The following is a 25,443-nucleotide window of genomic DNA, read 5'->3' as shown; positions in this document are numbered from 1 at the left end:
TTTAAGTGGAGTTTTATTTTACAGTCTTGTCATTAACCTGCCCGTCTTTCACCAGCACTAAATATGAGCAATCCTGTTATCCTAGCAGGAAAAAAAGAAAAAAAAGAAAAAAAAACCACCCTAAAATGTTTGAAGCCTAGAAAAGAGCATTAGCTGCTGCATGGCATTTTTTCCTGTGGTTGTGGTTACCGATGTGGAGGTTCCCTATCTTTTAAAAGTATGAAGGTCGAGCAGCCAGACTCACTGTATGTAAGGATTTCTGGAGATGCATCTGTTGCTTTCACCTTTCCCAGAGAAGCGAAAAACTGCCTGAGACTGCCGGGGTGGCTTCACAGCAGGGTCAGCGTGCCTGCGGCTGAGTCTCCTTCCAGAGGGGAGATGGCATGGTGCAACTTTGGAGAAGCATGCCGTGTGTCGCAAGGGCTCGGTGATACCATTCCTCTTCTGGGAAACACGGTGTATTTATTTTCCTACGCTATTTAATGCTTCAGCCCAAATTGTCAGTTGCCAAGGCTCCCCTCCATGGGGCTCCCAGGAAAGTCATGGTGAGATTGATGATTTAAATGGCCTTTCAGGGCTTGGCAAAATTACGGATCTCGGTTATTGAATTTGATCTGGAGTACGAGTGACAACGAAGCCTTCAAAATGGCACAGGAGAAATGAAATAAAACACTGACGTGGAAATAAAGGTTCTGCAGACATCAAAGCTCACATGCTGATTAAATCCTACTAAAACACAGCAAGTTTTTCTAAAATAGATGTAGCTTCCTTGTGCTGTGTAGAAAGTTACACCTCTTGTTATTTCTATTATTAGTATCATTCTTTTGCTATGTTCTCCACCATATTTTGTGTCGGCTGTCACACTAATTTGAAAACCTGAAGTAAATTGTTATTAATTATTCCAGTAATATATTGCATCACAAGTATACATAATTCTTGAATAGTAACAACAAGCCTAAGAGAGTTAGTAACTAGCTTAGACATGGCATGGAATCACAAAGGAGAAGGACATATTGAGATCACCAAGGAAGAGGGGAAAAAAGCCCCTGAAGTTTTCAGTGTAAACTTGAGTAACGATGACCTTTAAAAAGTTTTCTGAAATTTGTCTGCACGCAGAACAGCCATCCTGTGAGTACATCATGCAGTTCGTTATTTTACTTCTCCTTTCTCACCCTCTGTCCATATACCTTTTCAGCTCTTGAAAAATGCCAATATAAATGTGCTGTGAACTGTGTGTGCCACATAAATGATCCTTTTCTTTTTATCCTTCGTTAGGACATTGTGATTTATAATGACCAGCTATTCTGTATGATGTCAATTATACCAGAATGGTGGCATTACTCTTTGGATTGAAGCATAGGACAGATACTGGTAATACAAAGTACATTTTGCTTGGCAAATATTGCTGAAGAATAGCTATGTCCTCCTTTGGGAAGTATCAGCAAGACTAAAGTGAGACCTTAGGAAGCTCTCTTTTCAGTTTTCTAATATTCCAGTCAAAAACAGGTCGTAGACTTTTTGTGATAAAGCTGTAGCCTATAGTATGAAAAGGTTTTGGAAGAGACAGAAGAGAATTTATTCTGACAACTTTTAGGGAGCTATTCCGTGGAAGATGCAAAAGCACTCCTGGAAAGACACTCTGCTGGTCTTCGTGCTCTAGAAGGAAGAGGCAGAGACCTATCTAAGCCCCTCTATTCCTCTACTGAAAAGACCTGTGCAAGCAGTGCACAGCCATTTATACTTCTCTGGAGTAAAGCAAGGATGGATTTCCACGTGGAGTATGTTAAAAAGAAGGTTTCTTGCGTTTTGGATTGAAAGGGAAAGGTTGCTTCAAGCCAGTTGTACTGATAGAGTTTCAGAGCAGCTACTTGCTATACCAGAAACAGCCTGAGAGGTGAGGACCTCTGCAATCTGGAAGCGGCATTGCACAGCTCCCCACTGAAATCAAAGACAAGGAACAGAATTCTGCTTTCAGGAATCTAATCTTGCTTTTCAACAGCTACTCTGTAGCTGTCATGTTTTGATGATAATGAATTTAGATGGCAATCGGTACGTTGGTCAAAAAGGGACAAAAATGTTGAGAGGAGCCAGTTCTGATGAATGCTGTGTGAAAGATGAGAAAGGTCTTAGGCCATTAGTGATGACTGATGCTGTAGGAGAAGCATATAAATGATGTACTGAAGTAATCCATTAGGGCATAATATGAAGCCCCTCTAGACCTGAGAAATATATCACCAATCAAATTTCTTTTGAAGGTCTTCTCTTTACGTAGCAAGGAGGACTTGATGGGAATCCCTGTCAAGTCTCCACTTGATATACAGTGCTTAAATGTTGCTGGATGTTTTAATCTGCAGACATTATCAGACTGGGAGTGGTAATGTTTTGGCTGTTAGTGGAAAGGAAAGCTTGTTATTGATATTAGACTCTTTTTAGTTGTGAACATAGGTGGTTTTGATTTGATTTGCTTTAGAAGAATAGTTCTGAGATATTTAGAGAAGCACGACACAAGGTCGTGATCAATTTCAACACAATTATTTCATGATTTAAGACAGCAGGAGAGGCTAATATGCAACCCATTTTACTTTGTTTTCTTGAATAAAAATGAACTGTTGAGAAGCAGAGGCTGAAGTTTCTGATGACTCCTGTAAATCATCTCAGCCTTCAATGGCACACGGCAGCTTTCAAAGGAGAATAACAGTCATTTTTTGCACTTGTTTACCTATTAAAGTCAAGTCCTGTGGGTGCTGAGTGGAACCTGTCCTGAAGCATTTGTATGCCCTTTCATGGAGACATCATCATCCATGCTGCCTCCTTAGGTGACTATAGAACCAGGAGAAAGGGAATATTTATTTTATCTTGATTTAACTTTCTAGTTTGTCAGGGACAGGTGGGTAGACTTTGCCCAACCAACACACTTGATGCAGTCAGTGGGACATCTTCACTTGCCAAATGCACATGACCTTGGTGCTTGGGAAGTGGAGGGGTGACTCTGCCCAACTTCTAAAGTCAGAGTGGAATTCAGATGCTGTGCAATATTTTTCAGATTCCAGTCATGAAGCGTAACAGTCATTTTGTGTCTGTCTTCCTGTTCACATCAGAAGTTCCCCCCTTCTTTATTCATTCTGTGTTTTAAGGAGTTAGCTTAGTTCAATCCTGGCATCACGCTGCCAGGAACAGGCATTCATTGCCCTTCCTCACTGAGTTTGGTTTACCTGTTTTCTTGTGGGCTAGCATGTTTCAGTATTTTGGATATCCCAGCTACCTATGTATTAACATATGGTGTCCAAATACTGTAAATGCTTTGCTTAATTGGACATATTTGAAATAAATATTTTATTTAGCCGATAAGTTTCACTTTACCTGCCTGTTTCAACCTGTATTAAATTTTGTTGCATTAAGACCACCATGAAATCAGAGGAAACTGGTGTCTTATTTTAGGTATGTTGCATAATCTGAGGTATTTAGTCTATTTAGAAAATTGTACAGCATGTGAAACTGTATCATGTGCACATAATAACACAGAGTAGAAAATGAGATGCAATTTGGTACACAAGTTCTTTATATTTGCCATAAGGAAGGAGAAGAAAAAAACCTGCTTTTTACTTCTTTTGAGTTTTATCCATCCTTCTGTCTTCATCCCATTTTGCATGCCTTATGCAATATTTCATTGGGACAATCAAATATTAAATCTGAAGGAGGCTAAGGAATTATATCTTCCATTATGGGTCCCTTAATATTTTCATTTTCTGTCCTTTCTAACCATGTGTCATCTTTAAAGAGCTATGTGGTAGATGGGTTAAGGAATCAGTAAAGGCATGGGGCATAATCTGAGCAAAAGTAGAATTTCTGTCTGGCCATTCCATCACTACAGAGCTGAAAGAGAGAGGTTGGGGCTATGAATCAATGGAAATACGATCTGGATGTTTAACAGGGAAAAAAATAATACAAAAGATGATCTTGTCTCAGTAGACGTGTTTCAGTAGGAGCCATAAGCCTCCAGCTGTCCCCTGGCCTCAATTTTATGTAAGCCAAAAACCAGTTTGAGAAACATATGTTGATTGCAGTAATGACTGGTCCGAATGCCTTTAACCTGATTTTATGCTGGGTTTTATGCTCTCAGGAATTTTATCACAAATATGACAAAGTCTGTGTGTACCAACTCATAGTACAGGAGCGCATGGATGCCTTTTCTTTGCAGCTGGTAGAGCTACATATCTTCAAAAGTTTCCAGTGCAAGCTAGGATGAGTTTGAATCCTCCTTCAGTAACAGTGAAGTTCATGCATTTCTTGAACCTATGATTCGCTGCTAATGGTCCACAGTTTCCTAAAAAACTAATAATGAGCTGACAGGTTTGGGGGAAAAGTTGTTGTATTTAGAAGGCTTTGTTTAGAGAAATCTTTTTTTTTTTTTTTTTTTTTTTTCTGGCTAAGTCAAATCAAACCTGCTGTGAATAGAAAGAAGTTTGATCTAGAAGCTGGTTTTTTGTTTTTGTTTTTTTTTTTTTAATAAAATGCTTGCTTTGTGGATGTTTTAGAACACAGATGTGAGACTGAGAATAACGTATGCATTTTGTTTAACATTGGTTTAAAATTTTTTCTTGATTCCTTGTCATGGTTTAACCTCAGCCAGCAACTAAGCACCACGCTGACATTTGCTCACTCCCCGCCACAGCAGGATGGGGGAGAGAATCAGAAGAGTAAAAATGAGAAAACTCATGGATTGAGATAAGCAGAGTTTAATACATAAAGCAAAAGCTGCACACACAAGCAAAGCAAAAGAAGGCATTCGTTCACCCCTTCCCATGGGCGGGCAGGAGTTCAGCCATCTCCAGGGCAGCAGGGCTCCATTCCGCCTAACGGTTACTCGGCAAGACAAACACCATCACTCTGAACGCAGCCGCACTTCTTATTCCCCAGCTTTATATGCTGAGCATGACGTCATACGGTATGGAATATCCCTTAGGTCAGTTGGGGTCAGCTGTCCCAGCTGTGTCCCCTCCCAACTCCTCGTGCACCCCCAGCTACTCGCGGGTGGGGTGAGAGGCAGAAGAGGCCTTGGCTCTGTGTAAGCACTGCTCAGCAGGAACGAGAACATCCCTGGGTTATCAACGCTGTTTTCAGCACAAATCCAACACACAGCCCCATACCAGCTACTGTGAAGAAAATTAACTGTGTCCCAGCCAAACCCAGCACATTGCATAAGTTATATAACTAGTTTTTCCTTTTATTAACAGCTGTCTTTTTTTTTTTCTTTCACATGTATTCTAGGTAATATCACATCTGTATAAATCAATATAATAATGACATTATGTATGTATATTATTATTTAACCATTGCTCTCGAGGGCATAGTTATGTCAATCATATTTTATAGAGAGTTTCTGTAGACTGTTATAATCATTACAATCTGTTCTGTGGAAAAACCCTGCAAATCAGCATTTTCTTGGTATTTCAAGTAGTAGTGGTGTTGTATGGGTAAATAGTAACAGAATCTCTGAATAACATGATCCTCTAAGTATTGCAGGAAATAATGTGTGAAGAATATGCAACTAAAATACTGAATAGATGAATAATCTTTATAGAAGATATTATTGCAAAGACTTTTTCAAGTCATCTAGCATGAGAGCCATCCGTGAATTTATGCCTGTAAATGCAAAAATTTTAATATGCACTGAAGTTTTTTGGAAACCTGTCAAATGCGTATTTTGTGCTGCCTTGAATTATTTTGTATGTATATTAAATAGGCATCAAATTGTGCTTAAATCAAAGATAAATGATTGGTGGTTTGGATGCCTTTTTCTGGGAACTGCCCAAAAAGGAGGATGAAATTGGAAGTTGTATGCAATCATGTTTCACCAATATACAATGATCTAAACCTTAAAATATATAAATCTTCTTTTGGATGTTATCTGGTCAGAATGAACTCTCTAAATATTCCTTCTAGCAAAATTCTTTTATAAATCAGATACAATTTATGCTAACGTTGATGTGATGAACAACATTTTGTAGATCTCTTCTCAAATAATATTCACTCACAATTTTTTCAGAGGCCCCAAACACGAAGAGGACATGAGACAAATAATCTTAGCATTGTTTGCCCCATTTCACATCATTATCTTAATCTGTCAAGGCATTGTATGCTGAACATTGTGCTCAACTTAGTTTAGTCGCAGCAATAACCTGTGCTGACCTTTACCACATTAAAATCCTTTCCCATTTGTGATATCATCTGTTAAGTCAGGTAATAAAACCTAGAATATGTGCATAAGATTTTTTTTTCTTTTTCTGTGTGCAGTGTTCTACTTAATCATGTTGTTGCTTTAATGCATTAAAAACTTATAGTTTTTTTCAAAACATATTGATACTATCCAAACATATGTGAGAACTTCTAGCCAGTCATGTTTAATCGCTACATATAACAAGCTGTCTCATTTTCCAGCTTGTGGAAGGATGGCCAAACCACAATTAAGAGGTAATCACCACTTTTTGCTTTTCCACATGATAGTTGCAGCTTTAGCATAAACTGTGAGGAAAAAGGGAGGGTAAAATCTTGATTGGGTAGTCCACAGGCAGAACCGTTTGAAGATTTCTGAGCCATCAGATTTTCTTCTTGCATTTACAGTATTTATTTAGAGGGTTGACCGCTACATATCAAATGAGTGTTTTGTTTTCAGAAAGTTCAGACAACGCAACTGAGAATCTGTCCCTCCCAAATGCTTAGAATTAAGTATTTTGTTCCCTAAGGTGCTCTAACAGTAGTTACAGAAGGAGCATTGCTAATGAGCAAATCCATATTTATGTGCATTTGAGTTACACAGTGTTTTTTAAATAAACGCATGAAGAACCAGATATAGAAGATATAATATGGGCTTTAAATTGTGAGTCATAACTGTGTAGGCTACGGGGGTCTGAGAAGATTCCATGAAGACAATGTTGATGTCAGATTTTAACCACGGTCATATAAAAGCGAGAAGAGTGATTGATAAAGTGTCAGAGATAGAGATGCCCAGTATGAAACTCTTTGGATGCTTCTTTCACAAGCTCCAGAAAGTGTAAAATGCAAAATATAGAATATGTCCTGCCCACAACTTCTGGCAGCCTAACCAGTACGGACATCGGTAGAGAGGATGTGTTTGGCCATCAGCAAGAGAAAAAGAAAGGAAGAGTATGTGGGTGGAATGGAGAGGAATTGAGCAGCTGGAATTTAATACATTTCTTTAGGAAATGCTGATTATCAAATTATATTAAGGAATTGCCTCTTCTACTTGGAAGACAATTTGTCTTGACAAGTCCTTTTAAAGAGAGCATGTTAAAAGCACGAGGGAACTGAACCATTAAGAAAGGGTACTGTATGTGAGGGAATGTATGTATTGCTTAATAGGGCACCAGCGTCTTCAGTCTTTATTATTATCTCAAGACCTTTTTTCTCTCTCTCCATTGTCCATAAGAAATATCTTCAGAATCCTAAGAGAATGGGACTCTAGCTGTGGATATTCAACAACGAAAACAAAAAGTGATGTAGCTTTGCATCCTGCCACAGTAGCTAAGTTTTCTTCAACAGTACTTTCTTAAGGCTCCTTCCAAATATTCAGGGTGTTTCTGAGCTGTTCATATAAGGCCCTAAGATGAGTCATAAAAACATAATCAGGATGTTTCCAGGATGCTAAGATTTTAATAAAATTCAAAGTGAATCCTGCTCACTTCTTCCATCCAGATCAAATGTTCCATTTCAGCTTCTCGCAACACGAACTATTTCATATACGTCTACCACTGCTGTTGATTATATACTCTTTTGTTTATCATAAAATGAAAGAGCTGATGAAAATGTTTGGTATAGATACGGAGCTGCCAACTGGAAACATTGAAAAGCGATGGTTGTCAGCAATGAGCTTTAGTTACTTCCCTTAGGATAATTCCACACATCACACTGACAGGACATTTCTGCTGATGCTCAGTCTAAATATTAATGTGCTAGCCTTACTTCTTGTCATACCTCCCTCTGATACTCTACATTATTCCTGGGTGTCTATCCTTTTGAATATATGCACTGCTGATCTTTTCCATTCTCATGACTTTATTCCTTTGTTGATGAAAATACTTGGCCTTCTGTTCTGTGGAGAAGGTCTAAAAGATCTAATATTTGCAAAACTGAGTGTTTTCAAAGCCAGTTCTAGAACACTTGTCTGAAAACCAGTAAATTCCACACCCAAAACTCCTGCTCCTCCTGTTCTCCAAACAATGAATGGAACATAACATAGCAAGGCAATTGGTTAAAGGCTATAAAAATAGATAGAAAGTAACCTCATCTTTTTACCTTAATTTTTGAATAGAGTACTGTGCACCTCTTTGTTATATCTTAATTTTTTTCCCAGTTCAAAGATGAAAATTGGAATAATAATGACAAGTGTGGATCCTTGAACGTATAGCGGTTTTTTCATTATCAAACATTGCCTCTGCATGCCCTTCTATGTTCCATATTTGCAAAAACTCATGCCATAAAGATGACTGTCTTTGGATGTGTGTAGTTGCGTGAGTCTGTAAATTGTTTATTTTCTCAGTGGGAGTTCACTCAGGACATTGAGGAGCTATTTCCTCCTAATTAGTTCCCCAGATTCCTCTTATAAAAAAAACCACCTTAGGCTTCAAGAAGTCTGTTTGAGGTCATTATTTTCTTGATAAATGTACTCACCACCACTCCAGATTTCCCAGAAGGGAGACTGCAGGGTAGAAGAATGTTGTATTGCACGTTATATTCCATGATTGGTTCAAATTACTCAATTTACCCAGTATTTTCAAAAAACAATCCTAAATCATCAGTCAGCCACATACTACTTCCAGTGCTGATGCCAGACAGTCATTTTCCCTCAGAGCATCATTGAACATGAGCTCTCCTCAGCTTGTTTCATACTTTGATGAACTAGATGGCTGCAGGGACTGTACTGAAATTTGAGATGTTGCTAGTTGTTTCCATCGCGGATAACTCTGTAGGAAAGGAGTGGACAACACTGATTTTACTCATACTAGGCAGTGATTATTGACTTAAAATTTACCATCATATTTTACCAAACCACTGTGAGATGTCATCTTGTCAGATAGGTGTGCTAATGCAAGGTGCTTTATCTTGTCTGGTCTTTGAAAGGGAACCTACAAGCAAACCTAAGATAGTGCTGAAAGAGGCTGTCGTTTCTTTAGCATGTGCTAATGAGACGAGCACCATTGTTTTGGTATTTAGCTCAACAAATACTTCCTCAAAAAGAAAAGTATAGCCTTCACTTGAGACTCAAATTTTAACTCCATCTTGCATAAATGTGTTCATTTTCACCTGTCACAAAACCTTTCATGCTGTGTATCTTGTGATTATTACATTGTGCTCATTCTTTGATAATTGCTTACCTCTACGATTCAGCATTGTCAAGCACGAGGTTGTGTTTTCATTTATTCTGTAGGTGCTGAACTCAATCCAACAGAGTTGTAGGCTGCTTGAAACACTAGGCTTAGGTTCCCACAGCCTAAATCCCACCTACATCCAGTGTTTCCTTTTGGCTTTCGCAGGTGCCAAGACAGTTGGGTAGACCGGGCACTGCAACTTAAGTAGAATTACACATGTGAAACACTGGACTGTAGCAGGTATATTTAAATGTGTCTACAGATTTAGTCTTATTCACATCTGTGCCGGCCTTACTGCGTAATATTTACAAACCAAAAGGCCGTGAAGTGCGGTAGAGCTGGCTGCACAGCAGCAGTGCCCATCGTACAGTGCCATCACCCAGGACTGTTTAACCACAGGTAGTTGTGGAAGGAGGCAAATACCACCCTGAGATAATTCCCCCTTTGCAAACAAATGCCTCTTAGCCCCTCTTCAATTTACATCATCTTGAAAAGATAATATTCCAAGTGCTGGGGAAATAGTTTTGGTTTATTTCAGTGGAAGTTTGTTTGACTAACACCTGATTAAAGGCCTGAAGATATAATAGAAATAAACTTTTCTATTGATAGAAAATGCATCTTTTTAAATCTTGTGATTATGAAAATATCTTACAGACATGTTCTTATGTTTGCAATCATAAGATATGTGAGCATGCAAGCCTTTCCTGCAGTCTCTGAATGCCATGTGTGCAACACAAGCCCTGCATCTTTATAAACACTGAGAAGAGTTATGAATAAAGAAAATGAGAAGCTGAGAAAAACAGATGCCGTGCAATTTGTACACATTATTTAGTATTGAACTGCACCCATAATGTAACATTATATTTGCCCACCTCTAGAAACAAGCTGAAGCAGCAGCGGTGATCAGCTCAGGCGTGTAGGAAATGCAGCCACACTGACTGCACCCTCTACTGGCTGATGTACAGACCACAGATGGGTTTCACTGATTTTTTTTTTTTTTTCTTTTTTTTTTCTCAGCCATAGGAATCATTTTTTCAGCTTGGAATAATAATATTTGCCAGCAAAAACTTTATAGCATCGTTATTAAAAGTAATAGGAAATTTGGATGTCCTATTCTTCTGCGATAGCAAAGAAAGAGAAAGGTCTGAGAAATGGAAAACTAATGAATTCTTTCATCTTACTGGAGAAACTATTTGCTGAGAGCCACTGTGCTCACTTTCTACGGTAAGGGAATGCCAAAGTTTGCCACACAGAGATTAAGCTGTATTGTGCTTATTCTGAGTGTTAGAGACATTGTTCATTAAGTTCTGCAAATGCCAGATGGGGAAAAAAAATAGTATTCTGCAACCAAGACCTTCTAGAAATTTGAAGATTAAAATTCAAAGTCATGTCTTTCTGGGTGTGGGATTCAGTTTAGCCACAGGTAGGTATTACAAAGTATTTGTATAGATTTAACTTTCAGATGGTTCTAGCAGATTTTGCATAAGAACAACTGAGATTTCAAAGTCCATGTAGAGTGCATACTGTAACGTGACCATAGCGTATAGAGGATAATATATTCTCCTGGGTTATGACATCAATTAAATAATAGGCTTCTAGGATGCTGCAGTTTCTCTATTGCCATTTCTTCCTCTTTTATTCTTTTGCTCCCCTGTCTGCCTATAAGGATGCTAGCTAAGCCTTCCTGAGGTTGTATTTTTTTGTCATAGCAGACAGTGGTATCTGCAGGTATTTTGCATCGACCAGAGGTGCTGTTTGTGTCTCCAGTTTTCCAGTGGGACTTGACAGGCAAGTACTGTAGGTCTGGTACTATCGTGTGTCCATACGTGCAGCCAGAGACACAGAGGCACGTGATCTAACGTGCACCCATTACACAGCTAGAATGAAAAATGTTGTTGTTGTTACTCTGCTATTAAATCACTAGAATAACTAGACTTTACAGGAATGATATTAATGGACCGTAAATAACGGCTTGGTTATACTACAGTGAGGTTTTCAGAAATCACAAGTGATTTGATCTGCCTTCAGTTTACTTTATTAAAAGTAACTGCATTTTCAAAAGGATTAGTGCCCCCCCCATCACTTGTTGAAGATGATGTTTTTCAGGTCCCTCAGTTTAGGACCTCTTTAGGCATCTCTGCATTGCAAATTCTGCACTCTCTGTTTTGTCTGTATGTTCTTACCTGTACATGTCAGTTTTGTGTGGTTTGTCTTTGCGCAGTGAATCAGATTTCCAGACATCACAAGCTTTAAAACTTACTAGGATAAGCAGGTGAATGTATTACCGTTTGTACAATAGTATTTTTATATTGATACTATCTCCTGGATTTCCCATCCCTATCGAGGCTGATTAATGCCTGCAGAATATAGGAATGGTTCTTTTATAGAGATGTTTGTCTATTGGTTCATTATTTTCTAATGCTTATTGTAGCAGAATTCCATAAACATGTTAGAGTGACTCCTCCACAAAAAGAGTTTGTCCCACACAACTCTCTCCGGTGCCTGGCCTCTTTCAGAGGTCTATCAATGCCCCGTAGCAACACGGACCCGCCGCTGCACCTGCAAACGACTGCGCCTGTTGGTGCCAAACAGCTGGGGCTGGCAGAGGCGGCAGCGCCGGGGCAGTGCCAGAGCAGGGCTGTGCGGAGCAGCCGGCTGCTCCAGCTCTGCCTCTTGACCTCCCTCTCCTCCCCTGCTCGGGAATCCCTAGCCTCCTGCCTCCTCCTCCTCCTTGGTACGGGAAGATTGTCTCTGCCCTGGTGACAGAAAAATCAAAATGGATTAGATAGAGTTAAAACCAGGAAAGATTAAAATAGTCTGCCTAAGGTCTCCACCCGGTCACTGGCAAAGCCCGAGCAGGGTCTGCCCCTGACTCCCAGCCTGGTACCCAAACCCAAGCCCACACCGACCAGGTTGGAAGTGGTTTACTGCTGTTTAAGACTGTTTTCAAATTGCATTTTTTTCAGTTGTCAGGAATTAACTGGGACTGCAGGAGTTTTAATTAATGGGTCATATTATTTGGTGCATCTTAAAAAAAATAATTCAAGAAATATTTTTGCAGTGTTTGGCTCTCTTGGCCAGTAGCCATAATGACAGCCAGGCTAATTATGTCGGTCACCAAGTTATCAGTGCAATCGTAACTGGAGGCAAACAGATGCCAAGAGAAACTGGTAGTAAAATCATGATGTATTTCACAATCATCTTATTACTGGCTGATTTAAATAAGGACCTAAAATGCTTTATCAGTACTCAGGGAGTGTCAAGGTTTCAGCAAGTCTTAATTCACAGATGTCGAAGCTTTCCTTGCTAATGGAAACTGGCTGGTGAAAAAGTAAAAGGGATTTCTCAGTAAATGCATGTGGAAAACAAGGTTTTATTTTTTTTTTTTACTCGCAAATGAATCATAGAATTATTTTGGTTGGAAAAGACCTTTAAGATCATCAAGTGCAACTGCTAACCTAGCACTGCCAAGTCCACCACTAAAGCATGTCCCTAAGCACCACATCTACACATCTTCTAAACACCTCCAGGGATGGCGACTCCACCACTTCCCTGGGCAGCCTGTTCCAGGGCTTGACAACCCTTTCAGTGAAGAAATTTCTCCTAATATCCAATCTAAACTTCCCCTGGCACAACTTGAGGCCATTTCCTCTTGTTCTATTGTTTGTTACTTGGGAGAAGAGACCAACACCCAACCAACTAGAACTTTTCAGGTAGTTGTAAAGAGCGGTAAGGTCTTCCTTCAGTCTCCTCTTCTCCAGACTAAACAACCCCAGTTCCCTCAGCCACTCCTCATAAGACTTCTGCTCTAGACCCTTCACCAGCTTCGTTGCCCTACTTTGGACATGCTCCAGCACCTCCAGCCTACGCGTTCATTTTTCTGCTGCAGTTAGGTATTAGGAAAGAATAAAAATTCTCTCATGAGGTTCCTCTAACATCAATTTTGTTACATCAGAGATGAAGTTGGTCCATAGTTCTCTGTCATTTGCCTACTGAGTCTGAAAGAATATAAACTGCATGTAATACTGCCTTAGAGTATCAATGTCCACTGGAAATGTCCCCATATTACAACATCAGAAGTAGTATACAGTATGTACACTAATTAAACTAATTAAAAAAACTAGAAATAGGTTGACTTTCACATAGTGTAAACATAAAACTCTTTGTATAAATGCTTTTTTGTAATTAAAAAAACCCAAGCCAACATAATCTAACCCCATACTTTCCTGTATTTGGTCACTGCAAACCAAGGTACTGGTAGATTCTGATTTCAAAGAAATTTTGGGAAGGAACAAAGTCATAAAACTCTTCTGGACTAAAAGCATTCACAGCCACATAAACAAGGAAATGGATTTTATAATTAATTCAGAGTTCCCTGGCAAGCGCAGTGTTGTAATGTGTTGTAATCTACTGATTAAGTTCCAGTAAGAACACTGGCAATGGCTTGCTTTATCAATATCAGTCCTTTAACAGCACCTGAAAGAACCTGAAATTCTGAATGTCAGAACAACCACGGGTGGACTGCGCGCATCTGAGCATCCAGTCAAGACAACTTTTAGAGAGGGGTGAGTCTGTAGGAACAGGTTTTGTGTCATCCTTGGGTCCTCCTTGCTTCCTCTTCCCATGTCCTCAGGCGCTGTGGTTTAGAAACGCTGTACTTCAAAGAAAATCACCGGTGAGAAGTTCAGGTTGAACGGGGGTTTGAAACCTTCCAGCAAAACTTTTAATCCAGTAGGATTCTGCTTCACAGAATGCTTTGCCATCTATCAGACCATTGGTCATGGTTGTTAATTAAATGGAAATGCAAAATAAATCCAGAGTGCAGAGATACAACATAGCCAATTAAATATTCCAGTACAAGGTGTTAATGTTAAAAAGCGAATGTCACCGAGGACGACCTGTATGATGTCAGAATACAAATCCTACCAGATGACAAAATATACGATTCCCATCACGGGCCAGGAGGAAGAGAACCACTGACCCTGACCTCTGAAGTCAGGCATTGCGGAGGAGTTGGTGGCAGGGACGTCGGGGATGTGAGCACAGGCTTGGGGACTTTTGTGGAGTGCAGTTGAAGTTGAAACCCTTAGACTACATGCATCTTATTTTCTTGACTCCTGATATGCGAAAGTCTGGCCATTCCTGAGCGACACAGTATTTTGCCATACAAGCAAAGCATCATGGTTTTTTTTTTTTAAATGTAGTTGGTTTAGTTTAAAAGAACAATATTAAAGAAAATGATGAGTGTTTGAAGTGACTGAGGCACTGTCAGTCCCTTGTATCTTTGTGAAGAGCTTTAAAGGCTACGCTGTGAAGAGGGATGGCGTCTTCAAGTGCCTCTCTTCTTGGCAAGGTTAAACCAAATGAATGGCAACAACCAAGCAGTTAGAGCAAACTAAAGCAGCTTATAGACAGGCATTATAATTTTATTAAAGATTTGACAGTCAGGGGCAACGTAGAGAATATAAATGGAGAAAGGTGAGTAATCTTAAATAAGTTTCATGAAATCAAAGAAAATATTTAATGAAGTTTCTTGCAAGAAACAATTTAATGAGCTATCTTGAGACAAGCAAATTAATGAATATTTGGAATTTATATGTAAACAATTCCACCTTTTCTACCTATTAGAAAGGTTAATCTTTTTTCTTGAGAAATAGAGTCTGATAAAAATCTATCTCGAAAGGAAAATGTATTACTGTCTTAAGTTATGTCTTTCAATAGCTCATGAAACTTGTCACACAAAAAAACTTTCTTACCATTAATGCTTCAGGTGCATACCTTACATACCTCAGATATGTATTTTAGCTTGGATTGCTAGTTAATAGCTTCTTTCTTTTTAAGTTTTCATTGGAAGTTTTGCCCTTTTTTAGAAGTTAGGTGCTTAGGTGAGGGTTGTATGAAGGTCTTCATGTTCTTAAAACAGAGAAAATGGAGCAGAGTTAAATTTTAGAATATTGCGGGACACGGGAATTCAAAATTTCTATGGATTTTCATCCCTCTTTCTTCCCATTATTTTAGTAAATGCAGGTAACATTGCCAAGACTCAGCCAAACTAAATATTAACTAGTGCCATCCTTTAAACCAGTTGTGCATTCCGTAGATTTTAATAGAAGTGTAGTTTCTTGGCATGCAGCATATTAAAACATATTTAGCAAAGTTCTAATTGACTACAAGCTCTTCGCCCCCTTCTCTCAAACAAGTCTAAACACTCTTTATACATACGTATGTATATTTCTATTTGTATATATGCATCTGTATGTATAAATAAATGTGCATATAGGCCACTTAAGTCTTTAAAGCAAGGACATACTTGTTGCAGACTGAACCAGCATCAGAAACTACAGTAGTACTACAGTAGTATCAGTCCTTAGGCAGTGTTACTACCACATTTACGTTCAGGCACAGCTATTACTATCACATCTCAGTACGAGAGATTAGTCTTGTGCTTTGTTCTCCCACCCCTATATCCCTTCCTAGACCTGCTCTGTTGTCCAGAATGTTTTCTGCAGCTGAAGACAAATCTTGTTGCTCCCCACAAGCCTTATTGCTTTCCACAGCAACATTTTGGATGAGAGGAGAGCTGTTGTACTACCAAGGTCCCTGGAGGGAAGAAGGAAGGAGAAATGTTGAAGTGTGGAGGAGGGGAGTAGAGTGAAAGACAGTAGGAAAGTTTGGGAAAGGGACCCCAACCTTGGGGACAGGCCAGAGCAAAAGTGATGCTATGTATGAACTGATATGACATGTCACTGCTGTGAGAGGGAGTTGAAAAAAATCTTAATGTGCTCAGACAACAACTTTGTGTCAATTTTGCACAAGTGAAGATGGGTTTAGGGTCAGGTGGAGGCTTGATGGCCAAAGGTGGGATTATAGCAAATTGGATGGAAGTTATCAGATCCACCTAAAAAAAAAAACCAAACATGGTAAAGTGATAAATGGGTAGATTTTCCCACCTAGTTAGGAGGGGACAATATGCTGAAATGACTCTTGGAGGACTCCAATGTGGTGTTCACATGATGGCTCAGGGAACATGGGGAAGATACGTATATTTCCTCCTTTAAGGAGCGAGAGGAAAATCTTACACACCTGGATTCCAGAAGCCCATCAAGTGACAATAAGGGTGCAGTTATCTTATGTCACCATTATTTCTTGCTTTTCAGTGCAAAAACCAATCCAAAGATAAAACTACTCCAGGCTTTGGTGCGGATGAAGAATGGCAGAATAGCTCACCTGGTATCACCCTCTTTGGAGATAGTTTTTAGGCTGTTGGTTGATCTGTGGCTGGTGATTGATATTCTTATGCACATTTTCTCTCTAGTTTTGAACCCTTTTTTCTTTCCCTGTGGTGTTCTCTTGAGGATAACATAACAACGTGCATAGGATTGTTCTGTCAGCAAAGAGTATGTTCTGCCATATCTGAGAGGCATATGCTTTCAGTGGCAGTGAAAGAGTTAAATTTCAGAGTACCGAAGGATTAATCATGGGGTATAATAATAATTGATACTTACCAGGTGAAAAATGTGCCCAGGACACAATTATTCCAGTACACAGAAATGTCATGGGATAAACTGCTGTTGTGTCCTGTCATTCCTGCCATGGACATTTAGATATGGATCCTCAGTGGGACTCAGAGGTGTAAATAGCCTGGTGTGGCTGGAACTGGCCTTTGCTCTGTTGGGATGTGCTCTCAGGTGAGGGGTGTAACAGCTTATCAAATTATCGGGCACCTTCAGACCTTGCCTGGGGCTAGATGCTTGGAAACATGAGTGGGTGTGCTGTGGTTGATTAGCGTCAATATTTTAAAATGAGGTGGATATTAACGCAACAAAATACGGATTTTTAACACAATGTGAAGGGAAATCTCTCTTAAAATAACAGGAGATATTAATGAGGTCTGTACAAGAGGCTTAGGTCAGGATGCTTATAATCTTTTAGTGTGTGATTGTGGCTGTTCTTAAAAAATGAATAGACCTTTCAGAATTCAAAGGACTATTTTCCTTTCCCTTCTGATCTGGCCTTCCTTTCTCCCCCCATACCCCGAGTTGTCAACTTTCATTCTCCACTGTGATCCTTGAGGATCCCGAGGCCGGGATCGGAGAATACTTTTTTCTCATTTAAAAAATAGAGAGTAGGCAATGAAAAATAATTAAAAGATTTTGAGAAACAGTGGTGGGGAGGAAGTCACATGTATCTTGTGTGCAGACAGTGACAGTCTAAGATCATGGTTTCTTCCTAAATTATACCCCTGTGAAATATCTGAGTATTGCACACAGGTATAATTTAGTAAGAGGCAACAGCCTGCACGCACGCAGGCATATACAGCTTTTTTATCCCACGTTGGCAACACTTTATACCCCCTATCTACACAAGGGTGTACGTGCTTCATGCGGCTGCGTGTAGCCACAGGAGGGGCACCCCCAAACCCGCTTTCCCTGCCGCGGCGCCTCCCTGTACCGCTCCAGGAGGGTCCCCCGGAGGTAGGGGCTGGCCGGGAGCGGGGCCGGGGCGGTGCGGAGCGGGGCCGGGGCGGTGCGGAGCGGGGCCGGGGCTGCCCGCGCTGTTCGTCGCGCCGCCGCTGGGGGTATCTTTGTACCATTTTTCATCCAGCAGCAATTTGGAGTGGAAACGTGTAATAGGGGAAAAAGCAGGGTTTTCGGCGGTTTTAGCGAGCCGCGCATCCAGGAGCCAAAAAAGATTAACACCCCCCCACCCCCCTCCGCAACACACACTCGCACACACACACACACACGTACCCCTCGGGGTACCGTCGCGCCGCCGAGATCACCCGCCGGACATCAAGCGAAAGGGATTCGTCTGGAGGGCAATTTCGGATCGGGGGAGATCTATTGGATTAGTAGGATTATCTGCTTGCAGACGGAGAGAAGTAGCGTTTGATCATTTCTATTGCTTGCCTGATGGTCGGATTTAAATGGAGGTGGCTCGGCACGGATGAGGCTGAATTCCGGATGGGGATTTCCAGCTCCCCCTCCCCTCGCCCCGATCCGAGGAAAGGGGAGAAAAATATATAAAAATCGATATAATTCGGAAGTGTCCGGGGCACGATTGAGAAACCTCCAGCTCACAGCGGCTGGGAGAGAGCCGGAGGAGGCGAATCCAGTGAATTACAGTTTCAGCTGCGATTGCAGAAAAGCGGCCGTGAACTGGTAAATACTTTGATGCTCTCGGCGTGCGGGGCGAGCCCCAGCCGGGATGGAGGGGGGCCGCCGGGCCGGGCTCAGCACCCCCGGGCAGGGCAGGGCGGCTGTGGGGCCGGGTCGCGGGGCTGAGCCCGGGGGCGCGTTGCGGTGCCGGTTTACGAGCCGTGTGCGTGTGTCCGCGGGCAGGGAGATGCCATTTAGCTGCTGTAACTCGCCCGGGAAGCGGGGCTGGGGTGCGGGGGCTGCGCGGCTGCGGCGGCGAGCCCGAGCGGTGCCTCGGGGGAACTGCGCGGAGACAGGAGCCGCTGCGGGGCGGGGGGGGGGGGGGGGAGTGTTGGGTGTTTGCAGGGAGATTTACACGCACACACATACACGCGCGCACACACACACACACGCCCCGCATCTGCCACAAGCGCGGTCCGCCCGCTCCTGCCCCCGCCGCCGCCCGAGCGAACTTTTCCTCCCCCGCTCCCCCCGGGAAGGCCGGGGCTACAGCTCGGCTTCGGCCCGGGCACGGAGCTGCTGTGCGCGCCCCGCAGCCCCGAGCTGCATGGGCAATGCCTCCGTACAGTGCCGTGTCTCTTCCTAGGCTGCCATGCCTGATGGAGGGATTTTTTTTTTTTTTTTTTTTCCCTCTTTCCTCAGACATCTTCTGGCTTGGGTGTTAAGTACTGGTTTTTCTTCCCCCCCCCTTCCCCTCCTCCGGTCCTCTTTTCCTGATGATCGCACTAGAGCCTCATCTTTACATGCTGAAGGAAAATCAATTTTCAGCAGGTTTAATTAAAATTAATCAGTCAAATTACTTAATATTAATTGACTTATAATTAAAGCCAGAAAGTTACCTTGGAATCAGGAGAAAGGTTATTATCTTGAATCGTTTTAAGGATGCATATGGTTCTAGAGCAATTACATTAAAATAATTGTTTAAATAAAACAAAACAGAGCTTGATTAAAGTGTTGCATTCTTGGTGCTGCAGGTGACACAATCTGGACAAGCTATTTTCTTCTGTAAATTTGCTGACCTTTTTAAGGAAAAACATTTTACTTTGATGCTGGTTTTGCTTTCTAGAAGGCCAGTTTGTTTTAGCTCTATCAACTATGGCATTAAAAATCCACTAGTATAAAATGGAAATATATCTTATAGAAGCTATAAATATCAAAGTGAATGTTTTTAGCACATGTAGATGTTCTGTGAATTTGAAATTAAGCAGATTTTTTTTTTTCCCCAGCATAAGAAATTGTTTTAGGAAATATTTTTTCCAGTACTGCCATCCACTGTGGCAATATTTGCATTTATCCAGAGCCTTAGTGGGACCAGACTGTACTGGTAAATTCACAGAGATAATTCATATCTAAACCCATGTATTTATGACAATGGTCAAAATAACTTTTTCGTGCCCTCTGAAGACCCAGGTTGTTTTTTCCGTTTGTTTGTTTTTACAGTAGCAGAATTTTTTATGCATCTACAGACTATTGTTACTGGTAAAAGAGCAACACTGTGAGTTTTGGGACCTTTTCTGCTACTTTTTTTTCTGAGTTGGCTTAATTCAAGCAAAGGATCTTTATGAAATTGCATGTACTTTATTACAGGCACCTGACAAGTGAAAGACCCATGCATGATATAAACGAACATTTAAAAATAGAGTCCATTATTCAGGGCCCTGATTTTCAAAGATACTGATTCCCATTGACTGCACTGAGGCTTGTGTGGGCTCAACAGCTGTAACACGCAGCCCGCTTTTGCATCTTTGAAATTAGATTTGCAGATTGGGAGCCAAAAGCTAAATAGCTATGTTTGGAAATACTGGTTGGGTGGGTTTTTTTCTTTTTTTTCTTTTCCTTTTTTTCCCCCTCTTTATTTCTGGTGCATGATGCAGGGTTAAAGAAGACTACTTCTTAGTTACTTTTGATAAATGATATCGGTTTTCTTAGACTACAGCTACAGACTGCAGCAATGTTGCAAAAGCAGTTTGCAGTAGATGATTAGGGGGTCCTTAGATACAAATGAAGAGATCTCTTTTATTCTGTATATTGCATGTGAATCATATGCAGACTGTGGGAAGAAAAATGAGGCTGAGGATAATCATACTAAGTGTGCTGGGAAGCAGGATTTGGCTGAACACCTCTGTTTTGTGATTAACTGAAGTAGCAACGAAAGCCACCAGAGAGTGTTGAGGCTGTTTAAGGCTATAAGTTGTACAGAAGCGAGGAGAAGAGCTGTTGTCCTCATACTGCTTTGGTTATCTTACCCTTTTTTCTACGATGGGGTAAGAAGATAATATCCTAGCTGTTGATACTTAAACATCCTTAACAAAGTGGGTTTGCTCCGGATTATTTGGCTGGAGGTGGAGCAGTCTGCTGTGGAGGGTTATTTAAAGACTGGGGCAGAGCTGTAGGCACATAAATTGATTTGCAAATGAATGGAGGATTTGAACGTGGTAATGGTGGTAGTTTTATTTTTTATCAGTTTGCATATTTAATATCCACTGGCATACACACAAGCATAAACCACTCTAATTGTTCAAATGGAGTCTGGGGAAAAGAGAAGAAAGCAGAGGCTTAGACATGGTCTCAGTTTGTAATGGATTGGCTTGCCTGCCTTTATTAAAAGCAAATATACATTCCTTTCTAATAGAGACGTGAAACTGTATTACAGATCCTTGGCTAGCTTTGAATTATTTGTTTGATGTCATATTTATTATGTTTTTTTAATCACATGAAAAAGAAACTATTTAAAAATTAAATAGTGAAAAAGAAGGGCAAAAAGAGACAGACGTTCTTTGAAAGCAAATAATGAAAAGACAACATTTTTCCAGAGATTCAGTAGAAATGTTTGTGGATTTCTTTTAATAAAGAATGGGCAGTAATCAATCTGACCTAGTAAACAATGTAATTTCCAATTAGTCCCAGATATCCATCCATGGTAAGTATGACAGGGAATGATAAGAAATAGATCCTGACTGATGAATAAAGGCTGTTGTAAAAGCATATTTCCATTACTGTAGCCCTGTTTCTGAGCTCTGCATTATGAAGGAATGTACGTCTTCAGAGGGGGGGGCCTGCCCTGCTACTACCCAGTCGTTGCAGAAGAGTGTGCATGGGAGGGAGGGAGTTAGGGGATGCAAAAAAAAAAAAAAAGCAGCTGATGGAGACGCTTCATCACATATTGCACATTGAAAGCACATCCTGTAGTTTTAATGACAAATGATGACATTACATTGCCCAGAATGACTACTGAATTAGCACAACTACAAGGGGATCGTGTGGACTTCTTGGTGAGTCAGCTCCAGGTTTCCACCTGCTTCTGAAGACCCCACATGTGTTCCAACAGACTTTGTTTTCATAATTATTAATTCCTAGTTAATGACGTGCTGTATGTTATCCAGGGACAAAAATCGACTAGTTGGCTACTTAGTACCATGTTCAAGTTTTTCTGTGCACCTACTCTACCGTGCCACTTTTCACTAAAACACGAAAGGTGGTGTAAAGGGATACCATCTGTGTGAAACCGTGGGGCACAGTGTTTGCTGTAAATATCCTTATGGTAATCAATCCATGTAAAGGTCTGGGCTGCGTACATCAGCGTAAAATGTTTTTTTCATTGCTGTGGGCAAATAAAAGATGAGGCCATTAAAAGAAAAGCAGTCGGAGTACTCTTTCCCCCATTTGTTGAATTCTTCTGTTTTGTCCTCGTAATATTTTCTGCATAATCAGTTTTAGTGCTGCCTTTGGGTAGTCTGTTACTTTCTATTGATGCTTGGTTAGGTCTTTTGCACCATATTAAGGGAGGATGTAATGCTTGGAAATTAGCAACATGTGACTGTAAAATCATAACAGCGATCAAGGACACTTTACAAATATTATATTTCAAGTGACTCATATTCCTTTAACTAAGCAGAGAACTTAAATGGCAATTTAAAAATATATTTTCTAAATCTCCTCAATCACATCCTGGCTAGCGATGTCATTAGCCCACTTGTTGAACTGGTTCTGGGAATTTAATAAGGGGAATACATTTACGTTGTATTTTATTCTTTTATTTAATTCCATCTTGTCTGAAACTTTTAACTTCAATATCTGAACTTAAAATCATTCTTTAACTTCTGCCTTCCCAACCCCGTTGCCCAGTTTCCAAAAAAAGTACTTGAAAGCGGTAAAGCGTTACGTAGGCATGTAGCATTAGAAATATGCTTGAGGAGACGACGACGTCTCATTTAGGAGAAACCTTACTATATAGATATACTGAATATTTTGACATCCTCAAACCTGTGTAAAATAGGCATTGTGGGGCGGAGCTTTTGTTTCTTCAGACTATTTTCACAAAGAAGGGTTATTTCTGCGGAGACTCGGGCCCTGACATAGTCGCCACGAGAACCTGCTGCTGGGTTAGGAGACTCTTCTGCTGCGGGAGTCGTGGTCAGCGTGGCCAGGACATGACCACAGGGACACCTCAGACTAGTTGCTCTAACTTAAGCGAGTGTCTTTCTCGCAGATAGTGGGAGAAAATGAAAACAGGACAAGGAGCTGAATAATAGGAGCTACACATGAAGTCAGATGGAAAGAGTAAATCTTTGTAGACATTTAATGGCGTTATATTCTAAGCTTTTGGGAAATTTTATTTGAAATTTTTTTACAACAGTAAATATAGCCTGTGCTATATCCTATTTCTATTTCATGTGAGAGAAAAATTCTCTGTCTATGGCACAACACTTTACTGCTACCATTACTGCAGACTTTATAGATCAGAGATGTGTCAGCATGTTAGCTTTAGCTGTAATGCTTTTTTTGTGTGAAACCTTATGGGCCTTGCAGCCACTTTCTCATACTGACACTCATAAAACGTTCAAGTTCTCATATTTATTATTTAATTTGCCTCCTATATAAAGCAACAGAGCTCTTCGATACATGAATGTGAAGCCAAAAATGACAGGGAGGCATGAATGGGACTAATGAGTTTTAATAATGCACATATTAGAAACTGCTAAAGGAAGTTTAATTAAGAAAAACAAGTTAAGCATGAAATTCATTTTGGAACAAATACAAGTAAAGTCACAGATGTACAGAACGCTACATCACAGGAAATGGACTCTCAAGTTGATAGATCCCTATAATGCCAATATTGCACTCGAAATGTAGTGTGTGCTCCACAGTTCTGGAAAGCACTGTAATGCCATTCAAGAGCCCTTTCGAAGTTGAGTTAGAGATGGTGGGTTTGTGATTAACAAATTATATTTATACCTCTGTGGATTTTATGATGAGTTGGAATTTGATCTCAATTACCCTGATGGAATTGAAACCAGAATCCGATCAAGAAAGAAAAGCATTTGGTCTTTTTTGTGCCTCAAGGAAGTTGTGGTGGTTTGCGGGTTTGGTTTTTTTTTTTCAATTAAAAATTCATCCTATTGAAGAGCTAATTATTGATTTAACTCTACAACAAGGGTTTTCTATGCTTTAGAACTGTTATTGTATAGTATCCGGTTAATAACACAATTCATAGACAAATCTGAGTTCATTCAAGCATCTTTGTTTTCAGAGTTCTCTCTCAAGAACATGTAATAACTGTATTTTAGCTTTTTTTTTTAATCTTGAATTCCTGATGCCCCCAAAATAGGAAAATAAAAAGTGTAGTATCTTTCCTATGAATCTGATATGAAAGCTTGCCTTAGGTGATGAACTAGCATTAAAGATAGTACGACTTCTGATATTATAATTGTATTAAAGGTAGGGAAAAAAATTCCATTTACTTTTCTCATATGATTAACCCCAGTGAACCAAGGGTTAGCCACAAATGTGTATCAGGTAATGAACATTATTGCTAATTCTATAGCTCAGTTTTTCACCTGCAAGACACAGTGAAAGAACACTTGGTTTCAGGGGTCTCTGGGTGGGTTCTAGTTAGAGTTAGTCTACTGTGCTAGAGTGCTCAGACGGGAAGCACGTGAATGTTTTATAAAGTGTTAATCAAAGCAAGTTAAGTCCACTTGACTTTATGATATACAATATGCAGATTTCAATGCTGAAGGTCTCAAATGAGAAACATCTGGGATTTTTTTTTCCCCAGTATGACCTCTGATTAACATGATTTCAGCTGAATTTCTACAGTAGGTCAAAAAATCTCTATGTCCTGAAGCACACTACTGCCATCAACAGAATAGCCATTTGATCATTTAGCCGAATAGTTACAGTACTCAAAAGTGAATATAACGTGTGGTCCATTTAAGAGTTAACCATAAGCTGCTAAAAGGAATAAAGGTTCACTTCAGTGCCCATTATATTCCAAGCCAGTGCATCTGTCATTTTTAATTTAAATCTGTATTACTTAGCTGTCTAAAACTTTACACGTAAGTGACAGAGTTACCCATTCTTTGTGTTATGGGTAAAATCACCATTTCGTTACCTCCTTACTGTGCAAAATGTCAGAGAGCTATAGTCCACATTAAAAAATTGTAGCCAACTTCTGGTAATATAAACAATTATTTCAGCTAAAAAGTAGAACTATTTTAAGAAAATGATTTATTGATACAAGTAAATGGAAGATGATAAGACTTAAGCAACCCTCTTCTGCTCATAGGTTTAATTTGTCTAATTCAAAACCAGCTTAATAGAAACTTATGATCAGAAGTCTTCCTATTTTGGCAAACTAAGTTGCAGAAATTATTTAAAGGGATCTTTTGATCATGAAAATACTAATTAATAATGAGTGAGCATTAGTGAATATTCCCACTAATGGGGAAGAACAAAAATATAGCGAAGCTGAAAAATGCCTGACAATTTAAATGAGTCTTGTAACATCTACTCAGTTTAATTCCACTTTTCACTAACTTGTGCTGCACTGTGTTAGGTGCTGTATTGAAATATTGTATTTTTTACTAATTTAGTTGTAAGGTTTTGTGTACAAGACA

The 25,443-nt window shown here is 40.1% G+C and overlaps 1 protein-coding gene across 6 annotated transcripts in view; it reads left to right on the top strand.

Moving 5' to 3' along the window:
• NLGN1 (neuroligin 1) overlaps positions 1-25,443 on the top strand; it is a 400,680-nt gene that overhangs the window by 56,194 nt on the left and 319,043 nt on the right. For 2 of the 6 annotated variants that reach the window (XM_054835938.1, XM_054835936.1), the window contains exon 1: positions 17,995-18,547. The exons of 2 other annotated variants lie outside the window; for them this stretch is intronic. The gene's annotated coding sequence lies outside the window, so the exon portion shown is untranslated. Of the gene's footprint in view, positions 1-17,772; positions 17,861-17,994; positions 18,548-25,443 lie in introns of those variants that run through there. 2 more of the 6 variants (XM_054835934.1, XM_054835933.1) reach the window with 2 other exon arrangements.

Source organism: Grus americana, chromosome 9, assembly GCF_028858705.1.
Source record: "Grus americana isolate bGruAme1 chromosome 9, bGruAme1.mat, whole genome shotgun sequence".
Taxonomy (NCBI): domain Eukaryota; kingdom Metazoa; phylum Chordata; class Aves; order Gruiformes; family Gruidae; genus Grus; species Grus americana.
Note: the sequence above shows the minus strand (reverse complement) of the source record. Positions and strands in the feature narration are given on the sequence as shown.